The following is an 11,053-nucleotide window of genomic DNA, read 5'->3' on the forward strand; positions in this document are numbered from 1 at the left end:
AACAGAATTAAAATTGTCATGTATACACAACTTAATTCTGCACAACTATCCTGAAATCACTTCACTTTTCTTCCAGTTACGATATGTGACAATATTCCTTTGTCCTACTGCCCCACCTCACTCGAGGATGAGGAAGTGGTGTGCAAGCTGACTCACAATCCAAAAGGCAGCAGCAAGCAAGATCTCAGCAAGTCTGCTCACAGACAGGGCAGGGTGGGATGGGAGAGCTGTGTCCAAGCCTGGCTACGTGAGCAAGGACCCACACAAGGCTCCCTGGTACACCGCGGAGAAGAGCAAAGACAAATCTTGTGAAAGAACTGGCTACCCACAACATGCCCTGTACAGGGGCCTCTCTCTCGTCCATGCCAGCGGCTGAGCCTGCATCCACAGCGGCGCCAACAGCCACAGCCGCAGCCACGCCCTGGGGGAGAAGGGAAGGGGCCGCTGCCCCAGACCAGGCTCTGGGCTCAGCTGCAGCTGAGCCTGTATGGACTGTCTCCAGCCGCGGCTCTGCGAGGCTCTGTACTGAAAAAGCGAATGTATAGCATCGTCGTTGCCAGCTGAGCCTGTGTGTACCGCAACGAAGAGAAGAAATGAGTGTCTGGGGAAGTTTGGCGGAGTCCAGGTTCAGTTCCTCTTTTCTCAGAGCTGCCACCACACCCAGAGTTGGTACGGGGCGCACGAAGCCCTCCGTGGGCAGCCCCAACTTTGGAGACCGCTGTTTCGGCGTGGAGCCGCGCGCGGAGAAGTAACGGGAGGTAGTACCGAGGCAGAGCAGAAACGCGCGGGGCGCAAAGGCGGCGGCCGCACCCAGCCACCGCCCCGCTCCGCGGCCGCACGGTGCCCGCTCCGCTCCTGCCGGGGAAGCGTCTGTCGCGGCCCGACACCCACTCGCACCCCTGGCCCGGCTCTGTGTCGCCTCCCCCCCCCCCCGCCTTCCGTGCCACCCGACGAGGGCTCACCTGGCCGGGACGGGCAGGGCAACTCTAGCGACGGCTCTGGCGGCGGCTGGGACCGGCAGCGGCCCGGGCGGGGTTTTGTAGGGCCGGGCAAGCTCCCCCCCCGTCCCGGCGGGGCGCTGACTCACCCGTCCGCGCCCGCCTCTCGCAGCAGGAAGGGGAGAGGGACGGGGTGGGCATGGGCAGGGCAGCCGCTCCCTCCACATCCGTGTTCCGCAGAGCCCTGTCCCCATCCCCTGGGGCCGCCCAGGGTGCTCCCGAGGTTGCGGAAGCGGCGCCGGGAACAGCACCCTGTGGTGCTGGGGCTCAGCCCTCGCCCCCGAGCACCGCTCTCCGCGGAGCTGCCCACCTTTCAGGTGCGGGGAAAGCTGTCCCCATCGCGCTGCCCCCGGGAAAGGCAGCCCCGTAGCCCTGTCCTCAACTCCTGCATTACTAGGACAGCAGGTTGCAGCTGCACTCCGTGCCTGTGATGGTGCTCGGGCAGGGCACAGCACCTCGTTGCCAGGCGGGCAGGGCACAGCCCGGGCTGCAGCGCGGCGGCCCGGAGCCCTAACCCTCACAGTCCCCCGAGTTGGGCACTCGCGGCCACCGAGTCAGAACTGCACCCTCCCTCTCTAGGCTCATACACGGGAAACTGAGCTCCCTATAGCCCGCAGCTACAGCCAAGCCTGCTTCGCACCAACAATCAGAGCGCAGAGTTCAGCTGTGAGAAGTCTAGATGACGACTGCCCTAGGTAGTAAACGGGGCACGATGTCTGCTCTGAGGCCCGCTGAATCATGCTCAGATAACCCCAACAGACATACCACACCCAGAATGGGGGGAGCGAAACTGCTGCTAGTCTGACTAAAAAAAAAATGAATCATTGAAGCCCCTACGTTACACTGGTAACAAGAGCAAGATACTGTTAAAAAACGCAAAGAACATCTTTGGTCAGATCACCTTAAATACTGTTTCACAACAGCAGCGTGGTGGTCACTCTCAAGAGCTTTAGAAAAAAAACTAAGTGCTCCCCATTCCAAAAGCATACTGTTATTCCTGTAATTTGTGGGGGTTCAGTCCCCCGTAAGTGCATACCTTTAGCTAGTCCTTTTAAGAGTATGATGTCATGGAGAAAGGTTTTGATTCTCCTAGTCCTTTAAAAAACCCCAAACAACACAAAACCAAAACCAACTGAACCCTGGGAATCTCACTTCAACCAGTGTCACTAACAGTTAAACAGGTAATTTCCCCCTGCTTTTCAGGTTTCTTAGAAAAAAAAAGTCACTGGCAACTTGGAAAGGTGATTCACAGATCAGAAACAGTGTCTTAAAAGTAACAGCCATTCTGTATTGCAGTATTCACTAGGGGCTTTAAAGATGGATAAGCAAATGAGCAAAAGCCAGACAACCAATTTGCCTACTATGGGATTGCACAATCCCTCAGGGATAGTTTTTTTTTTAACCCCTATCTCTTGTCAAGCATTTTTAAAGCAAAAGCTGAGAAGTGTAACCACAAGACTCTCAGCTAAAAAAGTGCTTCACATATGTAATATATTGCCAACATGCAATACAGATGTTGTATTCTTGCACAAAATCTGCTGAGTAGCATGTTGCTGAATTATTTCCATTTCCTTAGAAAATTGCTCTCTTTTTAATAACTCCATACTTCTTCAAACTTGAAGTAGCTGATATACCAGTGATAATTGTGGTTAACTAGATTTTCACATGAACAATTTGGAAAAAGCTTTGAAGTGAGCCATTATCATCACAGCCACATGATCTGCAGCATAGAAAAGACTTCCCAGCAACTTTACAGCTTCAGAAATATTCTAATACCCAACTTAATAATAAATTATTCAATTTCAGAGTCATACATGCACCTCAGTTAAAATAGACAACCTTTTCAAACTTACATAAGCTTCAGAGACTGCTAAAGTGATTTCAAAAGAAAAAAAAAAAGACTGACAACAGGGAAAAGAAAGAGCAACCATATTCAGATTCACGAAGATACATAGTACTCAAACATATGATGAATTCCTTCAATTGCTTTCTGCTTATCTAGGTCAATTGACATCAAAGGCACTTGTACCACCGTCTGGGACTCTACAGTAGTATGAACAGTAGACCACACGTTAACACTTTTAGCAGAAGTACTAACCATCCTGTAATACCAAGCCCTGGTGATCATACCCATGCAAATTTGATATACCCTTCATACCTTTAAGAAAAAATTCTGCAAAATCAGTTAATCAAAGGCCACAGTCAGACTATGGAAATAGGAAAGGCTTCTGTTATCTGCCAAACAGGGAAAGGAAATTCATCCAATCGGAGAACAGCAGCCAATGCCTCAATCACTTCTGAAAACGAAAAATAAGCATCTTAATCATAGGGGTTCTGAATATTTACCTGAAGCTTGGAAGGTTTGTACAGCACCACTGCTCCTGTGCACTATGTTAAAGTAACTACTGTTAGCATTATGCTGGATAAAAGACTGGGACAAGGACTGTACTCACCACAAGCCCAGTGTCTGCAAGGCAGGCACAGATTGTTCACTGGAAGACACACCCGCAAGTAGTCTGCAAGTAAGGCAGTGCCAAGAAAGTTTTCAATTTGCTTGCACATTGCTTAGTCCCCACATTCCCTTAAAGTATCAGCAGAGAAGGTCATATTTCAAATAACTGGCAACCACTTCAGCTGCAATTACCTCTTTGTGATCTCTGTCTTCCTGCATGCTTACCACAAAAATCGGAGAGGAAACACTTTTGTTGACTGGCACTCCCCAGAGTCCAGTGGATGGAAAACCAAACATAATTGTACTCACTTCTTATTCTTCTGACAGCTCACTGTGACCATGATTCATCCTAAACTCTATGGACATGCTGTTAGTCCATTTATTCCATCCTCTCAGACTCAATGACATTACCATTGCTAACTACTTTCACATTGTTTTCTTACTGTTTTATATTATCTTCATATCCCCCCACCCCCCACCCCCCCAAATTCAACATAGCAATGTCTTCCACCTCACCAAAACCTTTGATTTTTTGTCATTACCTTCTTTTTATGTTACACTACTGGAAGTTTGATGTGCTTTAACTTCATCCCAACACAAACTTTATCTTTGCAATAACATTAGTGCACATCAGGTCACTCCAGCTCCCCCAAGATTTTCCTCTCACTTCTGCCTCTGACAGTTTGGCTCTTTCATCTACACAGATCTTGCTCCACCTCTTTCAGGATTCTGTCTACAAAGAATCAACACTGCATTAACACTGGAATTACGAAGACTAGAATTCTGTCAATATGTATGGCTCACTTAAACTTCTTTCTTCAATACAAAAGAAAAAAATATGGGGGGGGGGGCGGGAATCACAACAAAGGACCTTCTGGTTTAGGTGTGGCTGAGTGCGTAGTGTGATTTCCCCGACTCTGTTATGTTGCAAGAGGATAACAGAAATTCCATTCAGATTAACGTATGTGATCAAGCAGACCTCTGGGTACTATTTTTGCACCTTGATTATTTGGTCTAATTTGGAAATTACCATGATACAAATACACACAGATTTGTTACTAGTAATTACAGTAATCACAGGTTACTGAGAAAGTTAAGCATGACTTAAAAGTTATGCTAGTTGGGTTCCCAGGGTAACAACTCGGCAAGTTATTATATCTACAGCTACAGAAGAAAGGAGGAAGGACTCCCTAATGCACATCTAGACCACATCAGTAAAACTGTAAACATGCCAAATGCTTAACTTGTTTTGCAGTTGTTTTGTTTGGGTTTTTTGAGCGGGGAGTTGGGGCACAGGGAAATGCAACAGGGTTTTTTTAACATCCATAGTGATTTACTCTAAATCTTGCAGAACGGTAATCCCAATGTGTGCTTTTGAAAACAATGACTGAATACCAGAATACCAATGTCATCTTTTATCTAATAAATACCAGAGAACCAGACATCTTGTTAGGTGCTCCACCTAACAACCTAAGCCCTCGGATCAATTCTATTCTGTGTAATCTCATTCCTACATTACATGCACATTCCTGCACAAATGTTATTCTCCACTCAGAATTTCATTTACATTAACCCCTTTTAAAGAGCTAGACTTATCTCTTGAATAATCTTGTGTGCTAGCCAGACCTCTAATATTTTGTTATGTATTTTACAAATGAAGCCTTAAAACAGGTAATGTAGGAGGCATTTGCTAGTTCAGTTGGAGTACAGAGAGGTAGTATACTTATTAATAGGACATCCAACTTAAGAACTTGACACCTAGACTGTATATCTTACAGTGAGATTGCTTTATTACTAGATTTGTCTTCAGCTGCTTCTCAACTCTGTATTTGCAAATTGATTTCTGCATGCTCTTCAGTATCCCTTCTCTACCACTTTCACACATCAGACCATAACTTCAGTTCAGACTTCAATTTATTTTCAAATATTTTTCTCATCACCAGTGTAATAACATCATCCTCATCTTTTCATTTCACAATCTCAGTGGATTCTTTTACTCTAAGCCTATGGGCATAAGGAGTGGATTCTTTGCCTCCACAAAGAGCCAGATGCCTGGGTAACTTGGGATCTAAAGCAATACAAAGGAGTAAATAACCAAAATATTAGCTAATACTACAGTTACAGGACTCAGTTGTGGGAAAAACACACAAACCCCAAATCTCCTTTAATTATGCATAAAGGCTAGTTACAAAGAAAGCTGTTTCAGGGCATATATAGAGCCTAATTAAAGTCACTATCAATTGCCAATAGCCATCAAGTTTGAGTCACCATGGTGGAATCCCACTGTACCAGCTGTTTACTGTTAACAGAAAACAATATGGAATCATCTACACTTTGTCAAGACACTCAGAAGGAACCAAGATCCTGCTGGCACAGGTAACAATATGGGCCAGCCGCTTCAAAGGTGCAGCAGGGCCTCATGACAGTCCAGGCTGCTGCATCGTCTTTCCTTCTGTTTGGCATGTTAAACAGAGTAAGTCAGAGAGATGTATGTATTCAAGTGGCACAGAAACTCACTGTGGAATATGCATCATGAACAAATGATGTATCAGCAATTCAGATGCACATGTACCTAAGCACAAAGATTTAACTTCTCTGACATCAAGAGTATTAATAGTGTCTGCAGCCCAACTTGATTTCTAAGCTAAAACATGAATCACTAGCATTTTGGTTTTTCAGCGTGCCTCACAGAAGTAATTATCTAGCTACGGCTTGGAGATGTTGCCTAGATACATACATAAACATAAATGAAACACAGTTGCCAAATCCCATCTACTGGCTTTGGCAGCATGAATAAACTCAGCCTCCTACCCCGAATGAAACAGTCACAGGATATACCAACAGTCACTACGTGTGTTAACTGTGCTTCACTGAAATTTCCTCAGCCTCTCAGGACTTCCTGATGCTTTGCTTGATAGCCAACTGCCTTTTTATCCCAAGATCATGCAATCTGAGTCAAAACAAGGGCTGTAAAGCATAGCCAGACATTAAAGATGTTAATTTTACTTTCTGTTCTCAGGTTATGGTAACTATCTTCAAGCACAGTTTAACCTACTTAAGAGTCAGAGAGCTGCAATTTCATCTGAGCCCAGCTATGCTCTCCTTGGTTTTATATACACTTAACAGATTAAAAAGCCACATCTCAATGCTACTATGATGAGTTCAGCGTTTTCAGCACAACATTGCTAGCATAAGCAGACTACCAACATCTATTACAGCATCAAGAGAGATTTTGAACCCATTAAAGATGACAAGGCACTTGAAACGATCACAGCTGCCAGCTCTACAATAATGTTGCCTAGACTGCAACCATGCTAGAAAACACTGTAGGAAATACTAACAGTGCATGCCCCTGACATCATCCAGAACTGACCAACATGAATAATCACTTCAGAGCTTGGGCTGTCTTGCCAAAAGACAGAAACAGCTATGAAAGATGGAAGCTGCCAGAAGTCCTCAGGGAAATTTTCCTAGGAATAGTGTTAAAAGGGTTCATCTATCCTGCTTCATTGTTTCCCACTATTACATGCTTTTTCCACTTTAATGACTCAGAACACAAACAGTCCCATGGTTTTGCATTAATTGCCTCTCCTCTGCCAAGGAACAGGGGAGGCTGTCACACCTTATTTATGTCCCTGAGAATCCTGGGGAATAATTCTGGAAGTTTGAAGGAATCTAATGAAGCACCATCTAAACTTACTGTAAAAATCCTTGAACAACAGGTTCCTATGGCAAATCTGCAAGCTGCAAAACATTGAGTCTCCTCTTCACTCAACATCATGCCACTTCTGAAAGGACCCATCAAAATTAATTTAAAAATAAAGTTCACTGACAGAAATCAGCATTCTAGTACTACAGCAATCAGGAATGCTTCAAAATCTGTACAACTTCTATTAAAATCAAGGATTCTATGAAACAGCAGAAAAATCTGTGACTCTCTTTGTTTTAAAACATATCCTTGTTTTAGTAAAAAATAACATAAACCACAATTTTAAGTTCTGAATGATCTGAAGTTCATTACCTAATTAGGCTCAGCTAAGGTACTAGCTGGGGAACAAATGATGCCTTGCCACACAAAAGAATGTCACAAATCTGTGATTAAATACAACTGTCTACACTGATGTATTTTTTTTTTTCTTTCAAGTGTCATCTTATAGCTTTAAATAAAATGTAAGGCAAAGTAACTTGACTTCAATAAAAAAAAAGCTGTTGATTGAGTGAAAGGGAATGGCTGTCATGAAGAGATTTGTTTCTGCCAGGCAAGCTAAGACTTGCTTTTCCAGGTCAGAAGCATAGTTTGAATTCTAAAAGCAGAGCTCTCTTCCTTCAGTGAATCAGAAAAATATATTAAAAGCAGCTGATTTAGCATGAAGCAGTGTTTTCATTACTGTTTGAAATAACCCTTCAGTAAACACATCTACTTGCGGTAAGTAACTTTCACTGCTGTGTCCTGCATGCTAGCAGCTAGTGCTCACAAAACCTTTAAACTTTAAGAAAACAGAACAAAACTCCGTCCAGCCACAGATAATTTTAAAACAGATCCTCAACACTAAGGTTTACTTTCTTAACGCAGCTACTGTTAAAGAAGTCATTAACACAATAATGAACAGCCATCACAGCGTGTAGGGAATAACTTGAGTTCAAAACAAGAAAGGAGTAGAAAGCTAACTGATCGATCAACAGGAACAGAGAGAGACAGACAGCTGCCATCCCTCCTGCAGAGACCAAGGCTGCACTAAAGCAAGCCTTCTGAAGGTTTTGCCAGTACAGAAAGCTAAAGCTCAAAACTGAAACCAATCCGAAGGTACGTACAATGCGTACAACATTTTCCCTTCTCAGTTTGTCTGTTTGGGCTGGTAGAAAACATTTAAATGGAAAAGAATGCATTTCTTTGATAAATATGTTGGAATGTGAAATATCTTTACTGGAGAAGGCAGGAAACAAACTTAATTACTTACATGCTTGCATGCAAAAAATTAATACTGCTTATTAATAAAAAAACTGGAACAGACTTCAATGACAGCTCTATTGACCCACAAGCTGCTTTTCCTCCAGAGATGACAGTGTCAGTACAAAATTCTCTTCAGGTTTCACCTAAATGTGCTGCTTTGGGATTAAACAAGTCAGTCTAATCAATCTAACTGTGCGTTCTGCTTAGGTTAGCCACAAAGAAGCCAAAGAATTTCAGCTGAGAACAGTTGTTAATTTGGAAATGGCTGCAAAACCTGCACAAAATAGCATGTGCAGCTATGCAGTATGTATAACTCCTTTTTATCTTACTGCTCTTGATATTAGAATATCCACAGGGTTGCACAAGACTACTGTTCTCTTGTCAATTGAAGGTACAGATCTGCACCACTGCTGTACTGGGTGTGTAAACTATTTGGTTCAGGAATAAATATGTTTTGACTGCTGAGATAGCTTTTAACATGGCTACATGACCCACAGTGCAGAAGCAGTACAGTTCTGACAGCTACGTTCTTCTCTTCTTTTTTAAGCTCAAACTTAACCAGCCTATTAAATGATTTGCTGAGGTGCTACACCTGCCAGGTAGATGGTCTTACAAGTGATGTGTTTCAGTAGGAATTTTTTTTGCATTCTTCCTGGGTTTATTTTTATTTTGAACTGCTTGTGCAAAGGTTTGGTAGGCGGAGTTTTTATATGTAGTGAAATGTCAACTGCAGTAGGCCTGGCACAGGATGGCACTCATGTTGTTCAACTCACTGTGGGATAAACAAATTTTGAAGTCTGCATATTAAGGTAAGACCCATGAATCTTTCAAGGTTGCATCATTAGTCTGAATTTGATTTTCATTTATGAAGTTCTAAACAAAGATATTCATTTGATTAACATCTGCTTTTTAAGAGTTTATGAAAAATGCACTAGAAGAACTGATCTGAGTGAATTTGCCTACAAATTTTTTACACAGTCATAGAATGCTCTGGGTTGGAAGGGATATTTAAAGGTCATCTAGCCCAAATCTTCATGTTCCTCTTTCTACACTGAAAGTATGGCAGAAGGCAGAACTGGCATGTGAAGAGCTAGGGAATCTCAGAGGACCCAGGTATGCCGCATGATTCCTTTAAAACTGCAATGCAAATTCACTACAGCAGCAGCTGTGGTACCAGAGAACCTCAGAAGAGGCAAGATTTACAATCAGGGCCAAGACTTCCCATTTGGGAAAACAGTAAAGATCTCAGGTAGATGGATGGGTCCTTGGAAACATTAACACAGAAACAGGAAACAGAAAAGTTTTAAATTGAGAATAACTGCTCCCAACAATTGATTCTGTGCCCAGATGTATCTGAAGTAAAAAGTGACAAACTGTACAGGTCTGCAGTTCAGATGCTCTGTACTTAAACAGAGGGAGACATATAATACAAGAATGTATCTTTGCAAACATTTAATTAACAAAATTTAAGAGTCTCTGCAGAAAAATGCAATTTAACAGCAACCAAAAAGACCTAAACATGCTTTCAGCACTAAGAAATATAACTTATCAAGCAATGACAGTGCTTCTATACTTACCAGGGAAGCATTAGAGAAAGTTACACATCCAGTCAAACCTAGACAGAAGGAGAAACTGAAAATGAACTCAAAGCAGCTTAAATGGAGGTCAGCACTAAACATTCTGAAAGCCAGCGTTAGAAGTGTTAACTGATTTTTAAATTATTTTGGAGGAAATCAGAAGCAAAAGAAGTACCTCTTCAGATGGTTCAATGTCCACTACTGAACTGGGGCTGGACAGTCACTTGCAGCTCCTGTCTGCTAGCACAGGAATGGCTGTCTGGTCACTTGGTCCCCGTTCACTACATTTCTGGCTGCTGCGCTGCCTTAGAAAACAAAAAGGTCCACCCAAACAAAACCACAGTAAATCTATTCCTAACTAATTTTACATAGAGAGTGTCCCTAAGAGGTTTTGCTGTCAGAGAAGGTGAAGAGCTTTAGCCAGTCATGTTTGGGAAGGAAAGCAGTTCATGAGTGATTCGGTAGTACGTAGTGCAAATAAAGTTTGAAAGCACTTAATTAATGCAGAAATAAGTTAGACTTCACACCAAATAACCCTTTGCAGTTATTCATACTAATACAAAGAACTGATAAAGTTCCATGGTTTTGAATGTGTCAACCAGTGATCTCCAAAACCTACTTCAAACTGCCTGAACATAACACGAAGCCATCGATTTCATCTCCTAACTCCAGTGAATGGGAAGAAAGAGACTTTATACGAGTGGAATAATTATACAGCATGGAAAACCTTATGTTCTCATAGAATGAAGTTTTAGTGAAGTGGATAGTGGCTCACTAAGCAGTGGCTAGGTCAGTGGATGAACAAGGTCATAACCAGAACTTCTCAGGGGTTGATACGGGTCCAGTATTCCCATAAAATCCAGCAAATACTACCCAGCACATTTTCTTGCTTTACTGAAATCTTTTTAAGCAACTATTTTTGACTTACTTTGTTGTGTGAAACTTCAAATGTTACTGTCTGAAATAAATGTGCTATCCCTTTTCTTCTTACCAAACTCCTTTATACAGAACTTTCATTTATATTTGCACCTAAAATAAGTATACTTTGGTAATCCTGCCAGTGATATATAAACAA

At 42.6% G+C, this 11,053-nt stretch overlaps 1 protein-coding gene across 1 annotated transcript in view; it reads right to left on the minus strand.

Annotated features, from left to right (window-relative positions):
- The window catches only part of ANXA2 (annexin A2), a 29,120-nt gene extending 28,041 nt beyond the window's left edge, over nucleotides 1-1,079 (minus strand). The window contains exon 1 of the mRNA XM_054168857.1: nucleotides 963-1,079. The gene's annotated coding sequence lies outside the window, so the exon portion shown is untranslated. The remainder of the gene's footprint in view (nucleotides 1-962) is intronic.
- Nucleotides 1,080-11,053: the final 9,974 nt, after the last annotated feature.

The sequence above is a fragment of the Dryobates pubescens genome, chromosome 17 (assembly GCF_014839835.1).
Source record: "Dryobates pubescens isolate bDryPub1 chromosome 17, bDryPub1.pri, whole genome shotgun sequence".
In the NCBI taxonomy this organism is placed as follows: domain Eukaryota; kingdom Metazoa; phylum Chordata; class Aves; order Piciformes; family Picidae; genus Dryobates; species Dryobates pubescens.